Source organism: Vipera berus, assembly GCF_964194415.1.
Source record: "Vipera berus genome assembly, chromosome: 5".
Taxonomy (NCBI): Eukaryota; Metazoa; Chordata; class Lepidosauria; order Squamata; family Viperidae; genus Vipera; species Vipera berus.
Window position 1 is genome coordinate 75498253 of NC_138207.1, and position 26028 is coordinate 75524280.

Below are 26028 nucleotides of genomic sequence, written 5' to 3' on the forward strand. Positions count from 1 at the left end.
ATCTTTCCTGCTATTTATTTTACAGTAGTTTAGGAGAAATCATCGTAATACACCAGGCATCATTCCATTTTAGCAACAGCTGGTTAAGTATGTGAAATGTTTGGTTTCTCAATTATCTTGACATATATTACTCCAGCTAAATTATGCTCTAAGTACTTCAAAGGCAAGTGAATATAACAGGACATCGTGAGCATACTTAAAACTGGATATTTCCAGAGATTAAATCTAAAGTGTTTAATGGATGAAAAAAACATTGGGAAACGCAACTTGTCTCTTATTTATAATAGGCTACAATGACTAAATTAAGAATCTAACTAGCACTTGTTTGCCCAAATAACTTTTTTTAAAAATTTGCATCTTTTGAAATTGATGTTTTTATTTTCTTAATTTTTTTCTAAGTTGACATGCATTTTCTTGGTATTATAATTTTAAACAAGGTACAAATAATGAGTGCAAAGTGCTTTGCTACTCAGAGATTTCAGTTTGGATTCACATGCTACTTTATGCCACAATGAAACAAACCTTGTTAGATGATGAATTAGTCAGGATTCAAACTACGGGTTATGGTTTAACTTATTATATGAGTCCAGTCCTTCCCTTCCCTTCCCTTCCCTTCCCTTCCCTTCCCTTCCCTTCCCAGCTGGCAGATAAGTGGCTACTGCTAGCTTAGGGAGGGAAGAATCCAAGATTGACTGGGAAACTGTAATAAAACGTTGAAAACGAAGATCATGTGATTGTAGCAGCAGCCAGTAGCACTAAATTTCTTTCCCTCAGGACTCATGAGTCTAGGATTTTTGATGCCTTCTGCCTTTCTTTCTGCTTAAAGAAGTAATTTGTTTTTAACTTTTGTATTGGTTGTTTTAAATGCCCTGTAAACCGCCCTGAGTCCTTCGGGAAAGGGCGGTATATAAATTTAATAAAATAAATAAATAAATAAATAAATAAATAAAGCTTTAAACATTAGTGACAAATAATGGATTATATTAAATCAGAAGGAAACAGTGAACTACATGAAAGAGCAATCACATCTGAAGAAAGAAGAGGAAAAATAATAAAAATAGATGTATACTGTATACATAACTTGTAGAGATTTCCATTCTATTTCATATATTTTTCTTTTCATTATGCTGTATAACACTTCAATAATTCAGCTTTCTTGCATGTATCCTTCTTTAACATCTTTAGCTGTGCTTCCCATTGATTTAATTATATTTTTATGCCATGTTTGTTAGAAATTATCTATCGATCTTTATGAAATGACAGAAATTACAGTGATGCCTATGTGCTATGTGTCAAAATAATGTAGTTATTTTGACTGCTTGAGATGCAGTCAAAGCTTAACCTTTTGCAAGAGCAGAAAACAGAAACTTGTATCCTTAAGGTGGTAGTATTATTCTGAAATAATTTAATCCTTAGCAAAATGCCATATTTCAACTGGTCCTCAAAAAGTCCTTGCTTGCAGTGTTCCAAGAACTAAGTAACACATACAAATAAATTACATAGTAAAGGATAATGTAATTCTAAGGGATGCCAATTTTTAAAGCTTGAATAGAAGATTTTTCCATATAAAAGTTCCTTGAACTTAAAATGGGGCCAGCAGTGGAAAAAGCCAAACTAGATTAATGTCTCCGAGTACACTCACTTTTTATTTTTGCATCCATCCTGATGCATGCGACAAACTATTTAAGTGACATGATGTCCTTATCTATATCAGCCTCACCACCTCCAATTTTGACCTTCCTATATTCATTGAAAAGGTCGGAAGGGAGATTCTAAGTGTCCTAGCAAGGTAATCATTTGAGGGGAAGATGACAAATGCATTCAGTTGAATGCACTTAGAATTCCTCTTTAGATCATCTTAGTGTGTATGCAAAGACTAGATAAATACATGTAACTTTCAGAGAATGTTCCTCCTCTTCATTTTTTAAGGCCACACATTATTCAGGCTTATGCCTAAATAGTGCTCATGTACAGAGACTGTAGGAAAACTATTGAGACAGTAGTGGGTGAACAATCCAAGAGGAAATCTCTGCTGCCTCTCTCTATAAAATAAAAAAATCTCTAAATATGATTCTTTTTAGTCTGAAGGAAAGGGATGAAAATGACTTATTCTATTTAAGATTATTCAACTTTTGTGTTGAGCTAGTATGGATGCAAATGTATTCATTTATAGCCTTCCTTATACATATCACAAAATATTTACAGTGGATTTTCCCCCCTTCACTTGGGCCACAATCCCAGCTGAATGATTTCTCCATTAAAGGATGAATAAGGACTCCCTGAAGATTTTACTCCACTAGTCGTTGCCCATTATAGGAGGCGGTGCTCATCTCAGTTTCAAAGCCATTGAGCCAGCACTGTCCGAAGACATTTCCATGGTTACGTGGCCAGCATGACATCATGGAGCACTGTTACCTTCCCACAGAAGTGGTAGCTATTTATCTACTCGCATTTGTATGCTAAGTTGGCAGGAGCTGGGGCAAGGACAGGAGCTCACCTGGGTCTCAAACCTTGGCTTCTGGCTTTCCAGCTAGCAAGCCCAGTGTCTTAACTGCTGAATCACCTCCTACCCATTCAAGAAGTGTCCTAGAACTTTTGCTCAAAAGAAGATGTGGAGTTTAGAGGCTCAAAGTTTTATAGATAGTTTCATGTGGCTGTTGCACGGATGTTTTCAGGTAGAATCATGGATGACTAGATCAGTGTATTTCCAGTTCATGCCAATACCATAGATTAATATTTTCATTCCAACCTATTTCGGTTACAAATTTTAAAGTATAAAAATGACATTTTATATGAGATTTATCTAAAGTATAATTTATATATCTAAAGTATTATTCTGGACTGAGATATGTATATAATTAAATTCTGAGATGTCCCAAAGCTAAAGGCTAATTTGGTTCCAGTGCATCCATTCAGGATGTGAATGAGGTTAATTGGTTTAGAAATCTACACCCAATGAAGTTCTTAACCACATCAAGGTGGGAGACAATAGAATATTTTTTAAAAAATATTTATTATTTTTCAATGACAGAAGTTCTTCATTTGAAATCACATTTTAACAACTTGGGGTAAAAAGTCACAATCAATTTGTGGAAGGGTGGACAATGAATGCCTCCAAGGCATATGTGAATCATTTGGATTTTGAACCGCTGTGCAAGAGAATAAGTTAAATCTTTGTTAATAACAAAATACCAAGAGTTGGGAGGGACTTTGGAGGTCTTTAGTCCAACCCTCTGCTCAAGCAGGAGATTTTATACCATTCCAGACAAGTGGCTGTCCAGTCTCCTTTGAAAAGCCTCCAGTAATGGAGCACCCACAATTTCTGAAGGCAAGTCATTCCATTGGCTACCAACAACAATAAGTATCCCCTAGATCAGGGGTCCCCAACCCCCGGTCCATAGACCAGCACCAGTCCACAGCATGCCAGAAACCGGTCCATGCAAACAAGCGAAGCCCCATCCACAGGATACAGGCAGCGTGCAAAACCACACCCCCTCTGGTCCGCGAAAAAAACCTCTCTCCATGGAACCAGTCCCTGGTGCCCAAAAGGTTGGGAACCTCTGCCCTAGATAATAACTGAAAATATATAGTTTGATTGGTCACTAAGTAGTAGCAACAGGGCTTCCATTGGATACTAGAGAAAGAAACTGGAGGTGAAGTACAGTGACCTGTCCTAAAAATCCTAATGGATAAATGTTTCAGTAGGAATTGAAAATGGGAAGACAGCAGTCATATCAGAGAAGAAAAACTGTCTCATAATAAGCAAGATTAAGGTAACTACAAAAACAAAGAAAAATAATTTCTGTTCTGTTAGTTTCCTGCTATTAGGATTTTTTTTGCAAGGTTATGAATTTGTAACTTGCAACATGTTTCATTTGTAGTGATAAATTCATAAATGAAGAAATGACACTCAGCAAAGAGAAACAACTTTTCTTGATAAAATATAAACATTGACCCAACAAGCCTTGGTTCTTCATTGAGTGACTAAAAGCAGAAAACAACAGTGTCTGACATTTGCTAAATAAGTCACTGTCAAATAAGTTCAATAACCTAGCTATGTAGCAGAAGAATGGTAGCTCAACTGTAAATCTCATACAACGGCAGAGACATTAATTTTTGCTGTGTGCAGTGCTTTAGTAAAGACAGAATTTGGGAGCAAAGCAGAAGTACAAAATCGTTCCTCTCTCAGATGGCATCATTAGCAGACAATTTCCTAATAATTCAGCTGATATTGAACAAAGTATTTGTACCTCAGTTAAAAAAAGTGAAACATATGCAGTCCAAGATGGCGTACTTCATCCCCTGTCACGGCTTACCGTCAGCCCGCGCCACTAGTCGTATGTTCATTCAGCAGGTGTTTCGGCTGCACGGCCTCCCTGATAGAGTCGTCTCTGATAGGGGGGCCCAGTTTACAGCCCGCTTCTGGCAGGAGTTGATGCATGCGTTGGATATCAAGATTTGCCTCTCGTCCGTGCATCATCCTCAAACTGACGGGGGAACCGAGAAGGTCATCGGTATTCTGGAACAATATCTGCGCTGCTACGTCAATCTGCAGCAAAACAATTGGGTGGACTATCTGGCCATAGCTGAGTTTGCATTTAACAATTCGCAGCACACCTCCACACAGATGACACCGTTCTTGGACAATGTGGGATATCACCCCCGGTTTTTCCCCCTTTCTCCCATGGACTCACCAGAGCCGGCAGCAAACGACTTCATGGCAGAGTTACAGGCGATCCATCGATTGGTGCGACGTCAGTTAGAGAAGGCCAAGGCCGATTACAAAAGGTTTGCTGATCGGTCAAGGCGGGATACGCCTCCACTATCGGTGGGAGATCGGGTCTGGTTGTCCACCAGGAACCTACCGTCAACACGGTGAGAAAGTTAGATCACTGATATTTAGGACCATTCCCAGTCGAGGCTGTCATCAATCCGGTTGCCTATCGCTTAACTCTGCCACGTTCCTTGCGTGTGCACCCAGTTTTTCATCAGTCTCTGTTGGTCCCCGAGCAACCGGCCTGTCCACTCCGCCGAGCGGAACCTCCCCCATCAGGACCTCGTGATGGAGACAGCACCCTCGAGTACGAGGTCGCCAGCATCAGGGACTCCTGTTGGCTGAAAGGTCGTTTCCAGTACCTGATTGAATGGAAAGGCTACGGACCAGAGGAGTTCACCTGGGAGGACGCGACCGCCGTTCATGCCCCTGCTTTGGTGACCGCTTTTCATGAACAATTTCCATCCCGACCTCATCCAGATCGGCAGACCCAGGGGAAGGGCCCTGCGGTGTGGGATAGTGTTGTGATTCAGGGTCAGCCTGTGGGTTCGGCAGTTGGGTTGGACGATTCAGAGGAGGAGGAGGGGGGTGTTGGAGAGGTTGCTGAGGGTGTTGGAGAGCTTGCTGATGAGAGCCCTCAGCCAGGCCCCTCCCATCTGGTTACGACGCAGACTCGGTCACTGATACCCACTGTCGCTTCTTTGGGCAAAAAGCAGCCAAATGCCCAGGGTCCCAGCAGTAAAAACACAACCCCCCCCCGATCGTCGTCTGTTCATTTCAGTCACCGATAGACGAGACCTGGCGGCACCCAGCTCCATTGGCTCCTCCCTTTGAACTGGGGTCTCACGCACAACAGGGGATGCAGGGGTCTGTGGGGTGACACGGCGACTCCTTCGCTGCTGCAACCGAGCATCGATCCACAGGCAGAGATGGATCAGCCCATTGAGGTCTGAGGGATTATCCACACGGGCCAGCTCATCCAACATCTCCTCCGACAATCCATCCTGGAAGGCATCCACAAGCGCAGCCTCATTCCAGGCAGAATCCTGGCTAAGCAGCCGAAAATCGCTGATATAGCCCTGTAGGGGGCGTTGACCCTGCCTCAGAGCTTTCAGGCGTCGAGTAGCAGTCTGTGTCTTTATAGGGTCCTCATACATCAGATGCATATGATCACAAAACCCCACAACAATGGACTAGGTTGAGCCAGCAGAGGCGTGCCCCAACGAGCTGCATCACCTGAAAGAAGGCTTAACACAAACCCCACTTTATCCCGGTCAGTGGGGAAATCAGCTGCTCTCACGCTGATAAAGAGCTGGCATTGTCCCAGGAAAGCAGGAAACAGTTCTGGATTGCCAGTAAATTTATCTGGCATCGCAACTTGGCATTTTCTCCTGGGTGGGGGTGATGGTGGGGGTGCAGCATGGACCTGAGCTTGCACTTGAGCCACCTGAGCTGCCAACAAAGCAAGTTGCTGGGCGAGCTGGGCATTCTCAGCACGTAGCTGCTCCATAATAATAATAAGGGGTGGGAGGCTGAAGGCAAACTGTTCTATACCAGCCTACTACCGGCCCTGCAGATAAGGCAGGGACAACCCCTTTACAAGAAGGCAAGAGGCTGGAACTAAGCCTGCCAAATTTATGGACACAAAAGCAAACAGCAAAACAAGACACGAACCATGAAACAGGAGCTATTCAAACGGTTGCCTTCAGCAAACCAGCCCTCCCACGCATTCCCCTTTTAAACAGTTCAGGGCGTGGCTTCTCTCTGCCTCCTTCCGAGGTGCCCCATTGCCTTCCTCTGTTTACTCCTGATTGACTGCCTCCTGCGTCGGGCGTCCTTGAACAGGGCCAGCTGTGGATCATATTCATCCACGCTGTCAGGCTCACACAGCTGGGTCTGCGTCGTAACCAGATGGGAGGGGCCTGGCTGAGGGCTCTCATCAGCAAGCTCTCCAACCCCCTCAGCAACCTCTCCAAAACCCCCCTCCTCCTCCTCTGAATTGTCCGACCCAACTGCCGAACCCACAGGCTGACCCTGAATCACAACAACTACTGCCATTAAGAAATTGCATTACTACTGCAATTAAAATGAGGACCCAGATTGTTGGGGGCAATAAGCTGACTTTGTAATAATGCCGCTTGGGGTGTGTATGAAAGCCCTAATAAGCAGGCATATACATAGAATGAAGGCTACTGCTAAGCTTGTAAGCCGCCCTGAGTCTTCGGAGAAGGGCGGGATATAAATGTAATAAAATAAATAAAAAATAAAAAAAGAAATTTTGAAGGCTGCAGATGGATTTGCAGCATCTTTTCTTGAAGCTGTAATTGTGCCAAAGTGTCTCCCTCTTGAATTCCATAGCACCTGCCTGTGGCATCTGCTCGCTATAGCTCTCACCCATGGCCTCAATACTTTAGGGACAGAAATTCTATCCCAAATGCCATTGTAGCCTGAGAACTGCCTGTATTATTATATTCCACAATAAAAATAAGTATCACCAATAATGGGAAAATGCCCTGTTTTTTTAAAAAAAACATCAGCTTATGCCTTTGCAGGAAAGTACCTAGCACATGCCTTCATTAATTGTTTATAATTGTAGAGAAATTAACTGAAAAGGTGAGTCGACCAAACATCTTAAAATTATCCTAAAATAAAAATGCAAATGAGAATTCTAACCTAGAGAACGCATTTCTCACTATGTCCTCCCCCTGGACAAAATCAGCTGGAGGGTGAGGCTTTCTTCCACCTCTTCAGTAAAGGTCTGGTCATATTATTTGCTTTTATTAGATGCTTTGCACAAAAAACAAGCCTCAACAGAGGAGAAAATGAGCATGAATTTAATAAATTGCAGTGGTAAAAATACACTGCCATGGCAACCTTTATTGATTTGCTTTTGGTGGCAAAAGTTGCAAGCATTGTTTTCTAGCCAAAAAAAAAGAGGTCAGAGTAAAAAGCAATTGGCTGTTCTACTTTATAATCAGCACACTGTTTGTTTCTACATCCCAATCCTTTTAAAGCAATTTGAAGGAATCCTGCCAATCATCTCCCTTCCTGTCACTCTCTGAAGGATGAAAACATACTCAAAACCCAATGAGCCAAATACATTGGTCTTCTTCCTGCTGACCCACAAAAAAGACATCCTTCAGTCAGCGTCCTCTTGGGGATGCTAGTCCATAAGGAAATCAAATCAAATCAAAATATCTTCACCTTGACTCCGTACAAAAAGGATATGAGAGAACCTGTGTGCATTTGTCTAGTGACAAAAATAAATAAATCTGAGCATGTGTATTTTTGACTTTTGGTATTAAAAATTTCGCTGCAAACTGTAAGGGGAAATGATATTGCCTTAACGCATCTGCAGTGATATCTAAAGGGGGGAAACCAGAAAAATTCATTGGAAAGAAAATGTATGCTTAGGCTGTAGGAGCTGGAATTCACTGAAAGGATCATTCCATACCACCACCATTTCCACTGTGTTGGAGTAACAAGACTCCTCCATTTACAGACAGAAAGAAACAAAATAAAATTAAGAGCCAAAATGCCTGACGCTTAAATCACGCTTGCCCCCTGCAGCATGGGAAAGGAAACAAATAAATATTAATTGGATATTGGTTTTCTCCATAATTTACTGGCTAGGACGATGAAGTCAAAGACAGGGGGAAGCAAGAGTTCCTTGCAGGAGAAAAATAAAATGCCCACAAACACTACAGAGCTGCTTTTGCACTGTGGATAGATGCAAGCAGGGCCAGAAATAAATTCTCTTTGTGTCAAATTCTGCCACTATTGTGTGACTCCAAAGGGCTGGAATTGGTGCAGAGTCCTCAAATGGAAACTGGCCAAAGATTGGCAGAATTGGCAGTGTGAAGAACAGGTTCCTGAAATTTTTAGGAGGAATCCTAAAGATGCTTTTTCACGAGGCAATTGGTCTTTCTTGTTTTTCTTTGAAGATGTTTCACATCTCATCCAAGAAGCTTCTTCAGCTCTGACTGGATCGTGGGGAATGGAAGGATTTACATTCCTTCCAGACAGCTGGTCATTTGCACTCTTTTAAAGAGTCCTTGAGGCCACCTAGAAGTTTATCTGTGTCATCAGGGTCACCTAAGTAGTGCAAATGGGTGTGAAGCCTTCTTGGAACTGTTGAAACGACTGTGTTGTAGACTGGAGATAGATGATGTCATATCTCCCCTCCTCTGTTGAGAGGGGGCTGTTCAGTTTTGACATAGATGGCCTCTTTGACCCCTCTTTCAAACCAGTGGTCCTCTCTGTCCAAAATGTGAACTTTGCTGTCTTCCAAAGAATGCCCTTTATCTTTTAAATGTAGATGCTGAATCTTGTCCTGATGGGTTTGTTCTCCTATGTTGTGCCATGTGCTTATGAAGTGGTTGTTTTGCAAAAGAACCACTTCATAAACACATGGCATAACATAGGGGACAGCTGGTTTGAAAAGGGGGTCAAAGGGGCCACCTAGGTCAATACCGAATACCCCTCTCTCAACACAGGGGAAGGAATAGGACATCATCTATCTTCAGCCTACAACACAGTCCTTTCAACAGTTCCAAGAAGGCTCCACACCCATTTGCACTACTCAGGTGACCCTGATAACACAGAAAAACCTCCAGCTGGCATCAAGAGTCTCTAAAAGAATGCAAATGACCAGTTGTCTGCAAGGAGTATAAATCTTTCCATTCCCCACCAACCAGTCAGAGCTGAAGTAGCTTCTTGGACGAGGAGTGAAACATCTTCAAAGAAAAACAAGAAAGTCCGCTGGACTTGTGAAAAAGCATCTTTGGGATAACTATGATCTGGATGACTGAGAGTCTCCGTAGACTTTTAGGAGGAATGTTAAGCTGTTTGTCTTTTCTTGATAATGAATTCATTTGTTCATTAAATTATGCCAAAAAAGAGAAAGTGGAATGCTTTGTCTTTGAATCTGGGTCTTCCGATGTATGAAAGCAAAGAAATTGTATTTTGTAAATAACTGAATGGTTCATACCCTCAGCTCTTATATCTTCACACAGAAGTACTTGCAGGTTGAGTGTCTCCTTCTGGAAATTTGTTTTCTGCTCTGAAAACGAAACAACATATGATTTCATTCAGCTTATTATGAGTCTACACATAGGTAAAGAGGAAGGAACCAGAAGTCATTCATATCTCAGGCTTTGCATCACAAGGCCCAGGTTTGATTTTTGGCATCTGCAGCAAATCTTGGGGGAAGTGCTTGGATTAACTGCTGCTGCTTGTCATTTTAGCAGTAGGTCATTGCTTTGACATAAATCTCCTCCGTAAGTCTGCAATTTAGAGATGTGTCATATTATTAGAAAGGTATATCACATTCTGCAGCTTTCTCTAACCCACTGCCATTTCCACTCCTCATCTGATTGTGTTCCAAAAATTCCCTTAGGAGGACTACAAGAACAGCAAGTACAGAAGAGAAAAAAACACAGAAAACCCCAGGATTTCATTGTGCATCTCCATATTTAGATCCAAACAAGAGTTTCCAATACTCTTCTCAATCAGGGCAAGATTTCATGTAATGCACTATTATGTATCCAAGAATATCTAGTTAGGGGCATCTACAAGACATGTGCACACCGAGTGTGAAGGGAATTTGACTTTAATGGTAGGGGATCAACTATCATCATCGAAGAATTTTACGCAATTTCAGACATCAGGTGTCTTTCCATCAACTGAAAGTTGGCTGCCAAACCAGAAGTGCTAACTAATTGAAGATCAAGAAATCCCAACAAATTAAATATCACATTATAAAAACAAAAATCATAGAAATAGTAGATAGTGAATCACTGGCATTGCTGAGGACAAATAGATTTGAGTTAAAATAAGGAATGGACTGGTCATATTACTTATTCTAATTAACTGTGGCTACAGATTCAATTGATGACATTAAGATGAAATAAATATATTCAAGACAGTATTTGTGGCCTTCCACAGCTATAGCTGAAATGCTGATGCTTTATGAAAACATTCATAAAAATGGGTTTTCAGTTCAACCCAGCTCATAATCCTTGGATCACTGTAGACTGACATATAATGTTTGCATTTAAATAGTTCTGCTATCCATTTACAAACTTTGGGAAAGTTATTTCCCAACATGAAATGTTTTCTGGTTGAATTGTAGTTAGGAAGGGGATCAAATAGGGCTCAGTGCCTATATATCTATACATATATATTGAAAACAGATATAACTTGTGATAACTTGCCTGAGAATTTGTGGAATTCCCATGAGATATGAGATGATTTGGGGTAGACTGAAATTTGTGGGAAATTTTCCGGGAATACCAAATATCACCAACCACTGAAAAGGAGGGTATAGAGTAGGATTTAAGAGGCTGTACCTTCTTTTTCACAATATTATGCAGGAATCTAGCGAGCCAACTGTGAACTAACCACCTTCAAGACAAGGCATTCAATTACATTTAGTGATCTACTGCATACAACACAGAACAGCATGGCTGCATAACTTTATGCATATGAAAAGAGAAAGTGTTTAGTAACTTCAGAACTATAATCTGTGTAGAACTGTTGAAGTTCTTTCTATCGAATTACTGAAATAGCCTAAAAATGTTAAGGTGGAAAATCAGGCAACTGCAATGTAATATCTTCTTGAAAATCCCCTTCAAAGGTTATATTTAGCTAGAATTGGTCTCCCCAAAGAATTCAAGAAGTAATTTTTTAAAATGAGAGATTATGCCTGTGTTTGTAAAGACAACAAGGAATGTTGGGCTTCTCTTCAAGAAGAAAGGAAGATTTTAAAATTAGCGAACATAATGAAGGTCACTTCCCTGTAGGCACCTCTAATAATTAAAAGTTAAGCTACTGAGCTCTCAAAAAGTATCAGATAGTTGTACCTCATGCTAAAGCGGTACCTGGCTCATGAATTTCAAATGTCATTTTGAAGTAACAGCTAAAACTGGTCCTCAAGACCAACACCTGGTATATAAACTCATATGCACTAAGAACATAAAGCAGTGATGTGACAACAATATTAGCATCCCTCACCCCCCAAAAAAAACCTCCTTTGGCAGAAAGGTAGACAAATGTTAGAATGTAGTTAGTTCTACCTAAACCTCCCAGAAATTCTCTCAACAAGAGTGGGTAGATGACTGAGATACAGAAGATAAGCATGAGATTAAAATATAGCTAGGGATCTGTGGGCTGAAGAAGAGCAGATTGAAAAGCTATAACCCAAGAAAACAGTTCTGGTTTTATTTCTGAAGTTGAAATGGAAAGGGCAAGTACTAATTCCAAATTTCACAAAGCTGGATACACTGAGATCAAGGGTGTTCTTTCCTTTTCGTTATGTATACTGGATACTGTCATATCTTTAGAGCCTCTTTCATATTTATGTATATTTTCTCTTCCACTGGAGAAAATAAAATTTAATGGAATTCATTTCTTTCTCTTTCTCTCTCTCTTTCTCTCTCTCTCTCTCTCCCTCAGTTGTCCATCAATCCAAAGTATTTTATATATGACTGGATTGAAGCTGTGCAGTTCTGAAAAAACTTTGGGGATTGTTGGGTTATGAGGCTCTTCAGGGCAGGAACTCTATTTTTGCTATCATTTCCAGCAATAACAGAATATAAATTGCAATTTAGGGAATGGAAAGAAAGATGAAATGGCTGCTATATAGAAAACAACAGAAAGATTAACTAGCTATGAAATATGCTTTGTTCCGGCATTTCTTTGTAAAGATTGGGATATCTAATTATATTTATCCTAAAAGAGGTTGAATAAAATATTCCCGCAAAGTGCAAGGCTGCAGTGTTTGAGGCGAAATACTGGCCAGCTGCAATGCTGAAGAGCTCAGCAATTTATTTTGAGATGGAAATATATCACCAAAATAAATAATCTGCAGTAATCCAGAGCAAACAAAAAACCAAAAACCAAAAACCAACAACAGCTGGACTATTCTTTTTCAGATTAAATGTTTTAAGATTTATTTATTAAATTTATATGCTGCCCCTCTCATTATCAAGCGATTCTGGTTGGCTTATTTTCACTGCATCCCACTAATATTACTGCCGCGGTCCGCCCATTTCCAATGGATGGGAATTCATGTCCCATTTACTGAGAAAAGTTGCCTTAGAACAGGGGTAGGCAACCTTGGCTCTTTTATGACTCGTGGATTTCAACTCCCAGAATTCTGGGAGTTGAAATCCATGAGTCATAAAAGAGCCAAGGATGCCTACCCTGCCTTAGAATGTCAAGGAGAGATTCTGCATGGACATTTGGGGTGGAAATTTCAGTGGTTTGCTCATTTATCAAATTGTCCATGTAGGAAACCTGAATCCCCACTGTTAAATAGTGGGTTCTTTGGCGCAGGCATGAAGACGCGAAGCTGAGTACAAGGTAACTCATAGTTTATTTCGTGCAGAAACTGTACTGGAGAAAAGGCTGCAACTAGCCTCAATATATAGTCTAGCCCCTAGGCGGCAGCCAATAGGTTTGAATCAACCATTGCTGCCTGGAGATAGCCAATTGCAGCACAGGAGACTTGTAGTCTGGGTTGCTGGAGCAGCTAACAGATATTCTTTAAGAGCCCAGTACATAACACCCACCATAACAGAATCCATAAAGTGATTCTGAATCAATGGGACAATCCAGAATTCTTCATACATTGTCCCCAAGCCCCAGGCCCAGCATGTTCCTTTGTATTTTGCAAAAATACACCCCAAATTACACAACAAAATGCAGAACTTCAGTAACCATTGTAAGTTACATAATTTCTGCCCAGTTATAAACCTTCTTTGAATATGAGTTATATACTGATTTTGAATTGGTCACTGTGTCCATCTCTTGATTCAAAAATGTTATAATGTTGGTGAATCCAGTCAACCTCTCCTTATATGTACTGTCTTTATCTTGACATATAAATCATCTGTATTTTCCGGAATGTGTCCAGAAAACAATACCTCATGTTTTCTTTAGTACACGAGGAATCTGTCTCAGATAAGTTTACCAATTTTATCATGAACACATTATTACTTTAGTATCATTATTGAGGTATTCCCATCCTCCCCATTTTGCCATCCTCATATCTGAGGCTACTTTTTTCTCACTTTCAAGCTGCACTCCATTTCCTTCAGATGAAGCACAACATAGCAGTGTGCCATTTCATAAGGCCCATGATAATAGTTTCTTTCTGAGAAGAACTGCTTTAGGAATTATCAACCAGATCGATTATATACTGTAACTTGAAGAAGTTTCCTTAATAAAAGTGATAATGTTTTGCTCATTATCACATTATGCTCATGGTTTTTCAACTGATTTATCACTCCCAGCTTTTTAGCAAAGATAATATTCACAGTTCTTAATTTTTCTCTTGTTGTGCAAGAATATTAAAGTAGCACAAATTTCAATGTTTCTCCTTTTATGGAAGCTATTGTATTATCTATTTCATTCCTGTGTCTCCTTTTTTAAAACTTTAAAGAAAAACTATGGCCCTTAACCAATATTTAATACTTTGATATTATTTTTTTTGCCAATGTATAGCTGATTTGATTTGACTTGATATGATATAGCTGGGAGTTTAAACTTACTTTCTTTCTTTCTTTCTTTCTTTCTTTCTTTCTTTCTTTCGCAATAAGCACATTTTTTTTCTTTTTTTAAAAAAATTTCTTATTTTGTCAAAGAGAACTTGAACAAAGAATAATATAATACAAATAAACCGGGGATTTTAAAATGTCATGAAGATTATAGTTATATCCTCCATGACAACAGTATATCATACTATCTTTTAACTTTCTCATATATTTTTATGAGAGACTACGTCTCTTATTGTTTGGTTTGAGCAAAATTAAGAAGGCTTTGTCAAAATGGTATAGAACTGTTCACCACTAAAATTAGCAGACGAACATTGTATCAAGCTGTGAATTTAATTGAAATCCAGATAGTAAAACACAAAGTAACAGATGTGTTACAATCTAAGGAAATGTATAATTTGTTTGAGATAAATGTGTGTATTTCTTTAGAAGAAAGAAATGATTCAATTCATTTTTAATCTTTTTCTATTCTGAACTAAGATTAGTCATGGGAATTCCATGTATTTAGCAGCCAAGGGAGGAACAAAAACAGAGAATTTCTAAACTGTAATGTTTTTCTCAAATGGTTTACAATATCCAGAAAAACAGAAGTAAAAGTAATAATGTGTGTGTGCATGTGTGCGCGCGTGCCTTCAAGTCAGTCATGTCTATTGGTGTCAGCCTTGTGAGATCGTCTAGACAAGAAGCATGCCCCTTCACCTCTACAGTCCAAGAAATTAGGGACAGTCCTGTTTGAGATGTTTGTCAAACCCCATTTTTGTGCACATTCGGTTGCTGTTGGTCAGACTGTTGTCTAATCTGCAGCTCTTCCTCTTGTTTCCCATGGTTATTCCCACATATGGTTAAAATTAGGAACTGCCTGGAAAAGTCCCTGCAGTTTTGTTGGCAAGATTTTCAGAAATGGTTTGCTATTGTCTTCTTAGAGTTGAAGGACAAGGACTGTTACAAAGCTCAGATTTGCCTTGAATTGTGAGATGCCAGGAAGGCAGGAAAGCAGGCAGGCAGGCAGGCAGGCAGGCAGGCAAGAAGGAAGGAAGGAAGGAAGGAAGGAAGGAAGGAAGGAAGGAAGGAAGGAAGGAAGGAAGGAAGGAAGGAAGGAAGGAAGACAATCAGCTTGATTCAGGATTAGAATTCACAGTCTTCTGGTTTCTAGCCCAGTGCCTTAACCACTACATTAAACTGGAAAATTAGTATTGAAGTAATAGTTAAAAATAAATGTATATGTTTGCCTACGTATACACAAAAAACGTTATATCACCCACTTAGAAGACTTTGGGCAGCACAGACTGACCAAAAAGAAATACCTTATAAAATAATCACATCCCATACATAAAACCAGGATTAAAACTAGTTATCAGCTCAGCATGGAAAGCCTATTTAAACAGAAACTTTTCAATGCTTTGCTGAACATCCGGAATGAAACAGATTTAACTAATAAATAATGAAAATCAAAATAGCGAAAGCAAATAAAAATGGCTTCAAAGGCCAACTGGAATAAGGAAGCAGAGCCCATTTAAAAGCCAAAAAGGAAACAAGCAGATTTATCTGGAAAGAGATGAGAGGGTATCGGTATTGCCACCAAGTAACCTTGTTCATAATAGATCAATAGCTCTCTTGTAGCTCATGTTGGAGATGAAATGATTCTTTACGAGCATCAACAAAAATACTCATTAATGCCTTTGGTCAGAATATCCGAACACTTTCAAAGATTTATCTACTTTATTGGAACTGGTTATAGGAAAGAATCTCGTTGTTCGCTGTTTTCTTAAGTGGTCATATTTGCTGTGCTTAACACAAAGAACTCAAAAGAAATGAAAGTCAGTATTGGCCTTCTCCATTATAGGAATCTTATCCTGTCCTGTCCTATTTAGAGGAATGTTCTACCATTCATTTTTCAAAACTCACTAAGATTCACAAGGCATGTCAAGGGAACCACACTTTATGCATATCTGGAACATTGCTTACAATTCTGTCTTGGACTTAGGTTTCTTTTGTCTGACTATTGCCATGATAGCAGCTCTTCATTTTCCCGAAGTCACTTTTTTCACAAGGCAACTAGACTTTCTTGTTTTTCTTTGAAAACGTTTCACTTCTCATCCAAGAAGCTTCTTCAGCTCTGATTGGATGGTGGGGGAAAATGGAAGGATTTATACTCCTTGCAGGCAGATGGTCATTTGCATTCTTTTAGAGCAGACATGTCAAACTCGTGACATCATGTGACATCACACAATGTATCAGGACTGTTTTGCCATTACCAGCAATAGGGTGGGCACTGTTGTGATTCACTGTCAGCCTGTGCTCCCAGCAGCTGAGTCCGAGGAATCTGAGGAGGAGGAGGAAGAGGAGGAGGAGGGGTATGGAGAGCCTTCGGTGTCGGAGGGAGGCTCTGATGCACTGCAGGACTCTCAGCCTGGCCCCTCCAGTCGTGTTCCTCATGAGTCTCAGCTGTGTGAGGAGGAGGTGTTGGACTCAGACGAGTCACAGCTGAATCTGTTCAAAGATGCTAGAAGCAGAAGGCAATCCAGCAGAGCAGACCAGAGAAAATCAATGAAGCAACTCAGTGAAAAGAGGAGAAGGCATTGAGAAGCCACGCCTTGGGACAGATAATAAAAGGGGAAGGTGTGGACAGTGCTGGTTGCTGAAGGCAACCATTCGTAGACATTCAAAGAGAATCCTGGTCTGTTCTTGCTAATCTGTTTGACTCTTGTTTGTTGTTTGACTCTTGTTTGATGTTTTGAATCATTTATTAAAGAAAATATTCTGCTGCTTTTTTGTTAGAAAGACTTTATCATTCTGGAACTGTAAATAAATTTGGGTTGGGTTTTTTCCAGCCTATTGATTTGTCAAAAGGAAAAAGGGGTTGTCCCTGTCACACAAACAGGGCCGGTTGTAGGCTGGAACAGAACAGGCCGGCAGTTTGACACCCTTGATTTAGAGAGACCTTGAGGCCACCTGGAGGCTTATCTATGTCATCAGGGTCACCTGATTAGTGCAAATGGCTGTGGAGCATTCTTGGAACTGTTGAAAGGACTGTGTTGTAGACTAGAGATAGATGATATTGTAAACTTCCCCTCTGTTGAGAGAGGGCTGTTTAGTTTTGACATAGATGGCCTCTTTGACCTCTCTTTCAAACCAGTGGTCCTCTCCGTCCAAAATGTGGGCTTTGCTGTCTTCAAAAGAATGCCCTTTATTATTTAAATTAGATGGACTGCTGAATCTTGTCCTGAGGGGTTTGTTTTCCTATGTTGAGCCACGCTTTTATGAAGTGGGTGTTTTGTTTCCCAATGTATAGATCTGCACATGGCTCACTGCACTGTACCGCATATACCACATTGCTCAGTTTGTGTCTAGGTGTTTTAACCTTGAAGAGGACAAGCTTCTGCCTTAGTGTATTTGTGGGTTTGAAGTGTGCAGATATGTTGTGTTGGCTGAAGATCCTCCTGAGCTTTTCCCATATTCCTGCAACATATGGAATGACAATGTTGCTTTGTTTATTGGTTTTGTGGCTCAGTGGGTTAGGACGCTGAGCTTGTCGATCGGAAGGTCGGCAGTTTGGCGGGTCGAATCCCGAGTGCCGCGTAGCAGAGTGAGCGCCTGTTACTCGTCCCAGCTTCTGCCAACCTAGCAGTTCGAAAGCACGTAAAAATGCAAGTAGAAAAATAGGGACCGCTGCGGTGGGAAGGTAACAGCGTTCCGTGCGCCTTTGGCCACGGAGACGTCCTCGGACAAGCGCTGGCTCTTCGGCTTTGAAACGGAGATGAGCACCGGCCCCTAGAGTCGGAAATGACTAGCATGCATGTGCGGGGGAACCTTTACCTTTTTTAATGGAGGGGCTCCTGCTGGGTCTCTTCTGGGATTTGATTAAGGACCACTTGGGATAGCCACATGTTCTGAGGGCTTCCTTGATGTGTTTTAGTTCTTTTTCTTTCCCATCTTTGCTGGTAGGCAGACCTTCAGCTTAGTGGTGTAGGGTTCTGATAACTCCCATTTTGTGCTCTGGCGGGTGGTGAGAATCAAAATGTAAATATTGATCTGTGTGTGAGGTTTTTTTGTAACCCGCAATGTAAAGGTTTCTGTCTTCCTTAATGTGTGCTGCACGGTCCAGGAAGGCCAGACTATTTTCTTTAACATCTTCCCATGTGAATTTGGTGTATCTGTCCACCCAGTTGATAAGTTTGGTGAATGCTTCCAGTTCCTGTGTTTTGATCTTGAGCCAAGTATCATCCACATAGCTATATCAGTGAGTGGGTGGAATTCCTGTGAAGGAGTTTATGGCTTTGGATTCTATGTCTTCCATGTAGAGATTGGCCACAATGGGGGACACAGGTGAGCCCATGACATAGCCATGTTTTTGTCTGCAGAAACCTTCACCATATTTAAAATAGGTAGTGGTCAGGCAGAGGTCCAGCATGCCAAATATGTGATCTGGGCTGAGGTTGGTTCTGTCATCTAAGGTGCTGTTTTGTAGCAGTCATTTCTTCACTACTGTGTAGCAGTCATTTCTTCAAAGAAAAACAAGAAAGTCCAATTGCCTTGTGAAAAAACCACCTTTGGGATAACTATGACCTGGATGACTGAGAATCTCCATAGACACTCAGCTCTTTATTTGTAGAAGATCATATACCGGTAAGTGGCCAGGTGCAATTGTAAGGCTATCACCATGACACTTTCTGTGTCTACCTATTGTCAAATAGGTGACATACCACATGCCCCACCTGCTTATAATTCCATTTAATATTTGAAATTAATCCACACCATGCAATTTTGGAGGAGGAGGAGGAGGAGGAGGAGGAGGAGGAGGAATTGTTTTTGTCCATAGAAGGCCTCTATTTAAATGTCAAAGTATCCTGTACTGATCGAGGGAAAGCTCTTTTGCAAGGTGAAATGAATGGAAGTAGCCACTTGCTTCTAGCTGTTCCAGGAAAAACAACAACCCATCTTAGCTCCCTCTACTGAAGACAAGAAATGGTGCAGATTTTTTCCATTTCAGAAAAGAAAGAGGACCCAGAGTAAATGAGTAAGGGAGTGAGTAGAGGTTGGAGATTATGGTGGAAAGATGAAATCTGGACTGGGAAGGATCAGCTGAAGATTGGAGAAGGCCACAATAGGAGAAAAGAGGAAAGCAGACAGGCTGGATAGAATTATGCAGTTGCTAGTATAGTGGACTGAGGCATCAATAATACAGATTTAATCTTTTCAACCAACTAATGTTCAATAACAGCCATTATTATGACCCTTAGACCATAATATGACAACAGAGTCCAAGAGCATAAAGTGACAAAAGAATCAAATTCAGAAATGGGGCTCATGTACCTCCTAAAAGTCTTTCTATCTAATGCATCTCTATGCAGTTGCTCCTAAATAGAGCAGTCACCTAAGATCTAGCATGTTGGAATGAACACTTGGACTAGAGAAGTGTGATTGGATGGTAGTCAAGAGAGGGAAGTTAAGATCAAGTCCAATTACCACTGGACTACACAACTGATATACAGACCAGTTACAAGTACCCTGGTATCCTAAAGTCACATGGGAACCACAATGAGGCAAGGAAAACAAATACCATGTACCACCAAAGGATAAGAAAGGTCTTAAAGAAATAGCACAATGGGAAGAACAAGATCCACACCATCAACATGTACGCCCTGCCACTCATTAGATACACTGCTGGTATAGTGTTCTGGCCAAAGAAGGACATGGAAGCTACTGATGTGAAAACCCAGAATCTCCTCAAAATGTACAGAGGTTTCCACACCAAGTTCAACACCCTGAGACTGTATAGAATGGGTGAGTGTCAAAGCTGTCCTGGATGAAATCCAGAGCACCCATGATCAAAGGCCTAGATACTAAAACATATGAAGAATGGCTGCAGGACTTGGGTTTGGCTAGTCTAAAGAAAATAAGAAATAGGGGTGACATAACAGCAGTATTCCAGTATTTGAGCAGCTGCCACAAAGAAGAGAGCATCAAACTATTCTCCAAAGCACCAGAGGGAAGGACAAGAAACAATGGACCTTCAGCTCGGTGGTGTAACTGGAGCTGAAACTACTCAAAGAGACAAGCAAGCTGGAATTAAGGAGAAACTTCCTAACAGTGAGGACAATTAACCAGTGGAACAGCTTGCCTTCAGAAATCATGGGCGTACCATCTCTGGACATTTTTAAGAAGAGACTAGACACTCACCTGTCTGAATTAGTATAGGTTCTCCTGCTTGAGCAGGGGGCTGGACTAGAAGACCTCCACAGTCCCTTCCTCCTATTCTATTCTATTCTATTCTATTCTATTCTATTCTATTCTATTCTATTCTATTCTATTCTATTCTAGTCTAGTCTAGTCTAGTCTAGTCTAGTCTAGTCTAGTCTAGTCTAGTCTAGTCTAGTCTAGTCTAGTCTACATCAATAAGAGGACTCCCAAAGATGAGCTGCTGAGAGTGCCTGAGGCAGCAGCAACATAGGAAGAAGATCAAGCAGAGGAAGTGCCATGGCAAGACAAGGCCCTGCATGGGAAGGGATATATCATTGACAGACAGCTGAGGTAGGTGACATCAGGAAATCCTACGTGGGATTTCAAGTAGCTGGAAAGGGCTGACTAAAAGATTGCACTCAGACACTGATGGCACTAAAGACCAGATTCACACAAGCAGTGGTCTCCCACACACTAAACAAGCCTCAAGGTGCAGATTATGCATAGAAGCCCCAGAGACAGTCCAACACATAGTAGCAAGGTGTAAGATGCAGGCAGGGACAGCATGCTCCAATGGCACAACCAAGTAGCTGGCATTGTATACAGGAATATATGCGTGGTATATGGGATAGGCCTATGTTCCCCAACCTTTCTGCCAGCACATGGAGGGGTGGGGGGGAAAGAGGGAATGGTTTTGTGTGAGGGGCAGTCACATGCACAACTTCATTTGTGTGAGCAGTGAGCTCATTAGCCCATTGCTTGTGTAATTCGGGCTGTGATCACCAGAGCATGCCGCTCACACAGCTCCATTGCAAATAGTGCATGGCCCACAGGTTGGGGACCTCTGGGCTAAACTGTCCCAAGTCCACATGGGAGATTACACAGAAAATCCTGGAGAATAAAAGACCTGTGGGATCTCCAGATCCTGAAGGATAGACAGATACTGGCCAGTCAATCAGTCATTGTGGTAGTAGACAAGAATCAGGAGATAGTGGTGGTGAAAAATGTAGTGGTGCCAAGTGACAGCAGAGAGATAGAGATGGACAGGGACAAGGGCAGAGGAAGAGGTGATGAAGATGTCAGCTAAATATTAAGAAAAGAGAAAAAATAAAAATAAATAGAAAGCATTACTAAAAGCTACAACAAAAACAACACAAGGTAAGAAGTCCTGGGCTGATACACATCTATTTATTCATAATTTTTATAACCCATAAAACTTCATAGACTCCATAGACAGGTGTAGGCAACCTTGGCTCTTTTATGACTCGTGGACTTCAACTCCCAGAATTCCTGAGCCAACAGACAGGCTCAGGAATTCTGGGAGTTGAAGTCCACGAGTCATAAAAGAACCAAGGTTACTTACCCCTGCCATAGGAAGTATACAATTACCAGCACAACAATTATTGAAAATCTATCAAAAATATTCAATTCAAAAGCACAATGGTAGAATAGTGGCTGCTTATAGAGCTGGAGACAAGAACCTCCAAAATACAAGGCCACAACTGAGAACTACTACTTGGTTCATGTCCTCCTCATTTCACACACTCTAAAGTAGGCCTTCCAATGATGTTCCTCATAGATGAGCAGAGCCATAGACTTTTATTTTTTTATTTTTTTATTAAAAAGTTTTATCATACATTTTATCTTTAACAAACCCCCCTACCCCTCCCCTATCCCTCCCTCCTTACCCCTCCCCCCCTCCCCCCCCGACTTCCCAGAGCTAAGTACAAGGTATAAAAAACAGAAAAAAAAGAATCATAAACAACCACATGCTAACAACCGTAAACTCTAAAATCTATCACTCTCTAGCTCATATAGAATAACTACAAACACTATTAATATAAAATCTTCATTTCAAAAAAAAAAAAAATTTAGGCAATCTAGCATGACTTGGGACGCGCTTAAAAGCTCCAGCCTTGTCCATCTGTACATCCAAAACACCATTCCAATCCCCCATAAAAATAACAGATTTATAATCCAACTGGGTAAGCTTTGTATAAAGTAAACTAAAAAAGTCAGCTTGTTGTTGATTAGGAGCATATAATCCAACTAAAAGCGTCTTTTTGCCTTCTAGCAGCAGCTCTATCATAACGTATCTTCCATGCTTATCTGCTTCAATTAAGTCTGCTGTTAAAGCACTTTTAACATAAACAACCACTCCATTTTTCTTATTCATTGCAGAAGCAACAAATCGCGTACCCAACCTTGAGTTCAGTAAATACTTTTGATCCACAACCCTAATATACGTTTCTTGCAAACATATAACATCTATCTTGAATTGTTTTAAATATTGAAAAACTTTCTTCCTCTTCTGTGGTGAATTTAGTCCATTAACGTTCCAAGTTAAAAATTTAGTTGTCATGCATATCATCCCAAAGCTCTTAAAGCGCTGCTCTGATAGGACTATCTTTTTTAGGCCGTGCTCCTCCCACTGCTTGGCTATAAGTACGTTGTGAAAGTTCCATAGGCATCTGCTGATCTTGTTCTTTTATTTTTTATTTTTTAATCGTTTTAAAGCAGCACGCGTCACCCTCTGCTCTCTAAGATCATCCAAAGAAGTTGTAGCTTGATCTCCTCCAGCACCGTTCTCCTCTGTCTGTCCATCTTCAACCTCTTGATGTTCTCCTTCTCCAGATCTCTTTGCAGCTTCCAAAAGTAATAATGGGGTTGCTTTTAAAACGTTATTATAAAAATCACGCGCCTGCATCACAGTAACCAAACAGTACCTTTTACCTTCATGCATCACCATCAACCCAACTGGGATCTCCCATCTGAATCTTATATCTCGTTGTTTGAGCTCTTGCACAAGAAATGTAAAATCCTTCCTTCTCCTTAAAATCTTTGGAGGAATTTCTTTTAGAACCAAAACTTCTTGATCAGCAATCACAACTTTAGAATCATAGGCAGCTTGTATAACTTCATCTCTAATTTCCCTCTTTACAAAATAAACCACCACATCTCTAGGCAGCTTTCTCTGTCTAGCAATCCATGAATTCACACGAAACACTTTATCCATGCCTCCCTTTATTTCAGATGCTGGCTGATTCAATACCACTTCCAGAGCCTCAGAAATCAGCTGCTTTAGATCTTCCTTAATATTCTCTTTTAAGCCTCTGATTCTAACAGCAAACTGCATCTGGTAATATTGAGCAAGACTCAATTCTCTGTCCATTTTGTCTCTTAAATCTTCATTCTCCAATACTTTTGCTTCTAATATGGCATTCTTTTGAGTCAAATCTTCCACTTTTTCATCCAGGTCTTCCACACATTCAGCCACTTTATACACTGAAGACAAAATGTCTGCCTTCATCACACTGAACTTCTGTTCCATCCTCTCTTCCATTCTCTCCTCCAATTTCTCCAATTTCTCCTCCATCCGTGCAAATTTATCACCCATTGATTCCAGAATTACCTGAGCATGTTTTTCAAGAGCATCTTGTAGATCCTTCGGTGTCAATACATCAGGAGGATGCAACGCCTGCAATGATGATTGTTGCGTCGGAGAAGTTCCAGCACTCCGAAGAGTTTTTGAGGGAGGTTTAGCCGCCATCTTTTACTTCCACTTGTGACGCACTTTCACTTTAAGTTTAAAAAAGTCCATCAAGCTCGAGAGTAAAATATAATAATCCTCTTCATCCTTTCCTCTTGTACCGCTCTGCCTGCTCCTTTTATTCCATAGTCCTTCCTTCAGGCAGGGGTGGTCGCAAACGCCTGGCTCTGCTCCAAAAAATCCGGAGCAGAGACGCTGGCCAGCTGGGAGCGACCCAGGCTACGGGGGAGTTCGATCCTTCAGCCGCCCAAGCAACAAGCTCAGGCGGCCCCGGAGAACTCAACCCCTACCTGGGGCCTCACCCCCTCCTCTTCTCCCGAGGAGGGGGCTTCAAATTCACCCGAACAGCTGATCGGCGCTGTTTCGGGTGAAAATTACTCAGCTGAGCCGCGGGCAGCCCGGGAAGGCTGTCTCCGGCGCCACGCAACCACCGGAAGTCCGAGCCATAGACTTTTATTATGTCCAGCCATTACAGCCTTTCTTTCCTGGCACTCTCAAAGCATCAATATTGTAGCATTTGCAAAGGAAAGAATAACATTCACTTTTGGGAAAATGTAGAATCTTCAGGGACTCTCTTTTTATTATTAAAGTACTGTTTGCATTTTCTCTGAAACCCTTTGAAACCATCTCAATGTTTACCCTAAAGACATGCAAGAACGAAATCAGAATTCTGTGGAATCTGGTCTTCTGGCATTTTCATTATTCCCTCACCAGACACATTTATTTATTTTGTAATTTGGTAGCTGCCTTCGGGCATTTAAGGAACCAAAGCATGCCTCATCTCGTGCTCATATTTATGCTTAGGATTTGGTGACACTTGAAGAGGGCTTATGCTTACTTCGTTCTTACAGAAAGTTTAGAGGGCAAAGCAAGAAGATTTTCATTATCTCTAGCCAGCAGAGCAGAACAAGTGCAGGAGAAAGCCTGATTCCAGCCTCATGAGTGTGAGTCCAGAAACTTCTTCCACAGCACAGCTGGACCCCAACATTCAACCAAATCTCTCCCTGGCAGATTATAAGCCGTTGACTGTGCTGAACAGCTTCAAATGCCTGAACTGATCAGAACCTTTAATAAACTTTCCAAAGCAAACTTGTAAGGCCATCAATCTGAACCAGGATGCATAACTGTTTTTTGGCATACTGAAAAACCCACTCCAAAACCAAGATGAGGCCTGAGCAAAAATTAAATGTAATATTACACTTCAAGTATAGTTCTAAGCCAAATGTTACTACATGTGGCTCCAATGCCACATCTAGATTTTTGAGTCCCTGTGCATTCAGATTGTACATCCCTGTTGTAAACCATCACAAAAGGGGAGCAAAAAGGGGAGCACCTGTGGCCGGCGTCAACTTCCCTCCACCCAGTACGCTCCCACAGAGAGGGCCTCCTCAGGGTGCCACCGGTCAAAGAATGCCGACTGGTGGCCCCCAGGGGGAGGGCGTTCTCTGTGGGCGCGCCGGATTTATGGAACCATCTTCCGGTCGAGCTCCGGATGGCGCCTGATCTCCGCTCCTTCCGGCGCGATCTTAAAACCTACCTTTTTGAACAAGCTGGCCTGGCCTGATGGGATGGGGTTGGGTTTTATAAATTGGTTTTAACTTTTAATCTGTACTAATTTATTACAGGCATTGCTGTTTAATTACTTTTTAATTTTTGTATCTTGTTTTTATTATGTATTGCCCTATTCACCGCCCTGAGTCCTTCGGGAGAAGGGCGGTATACAAATTAAATAAATAAATAAATAAATAAATAAATAAATAAATAAATAAATAAATAAAATCTCTGTTGCTATAAAGACATCTTTTAGGCATTATTTAGAAGTGCTATTGTGTCCCTGTCCTAATCAATGTAAAGAATCTAAATTTAATAAATAGCCTTATGAAACATTGTGGATTTTAATCTTTCATTGAAAAAATGACTAATTCTGTCTATGTTTCCTGCTATCTAGGGCATATTTATCTTGTTTT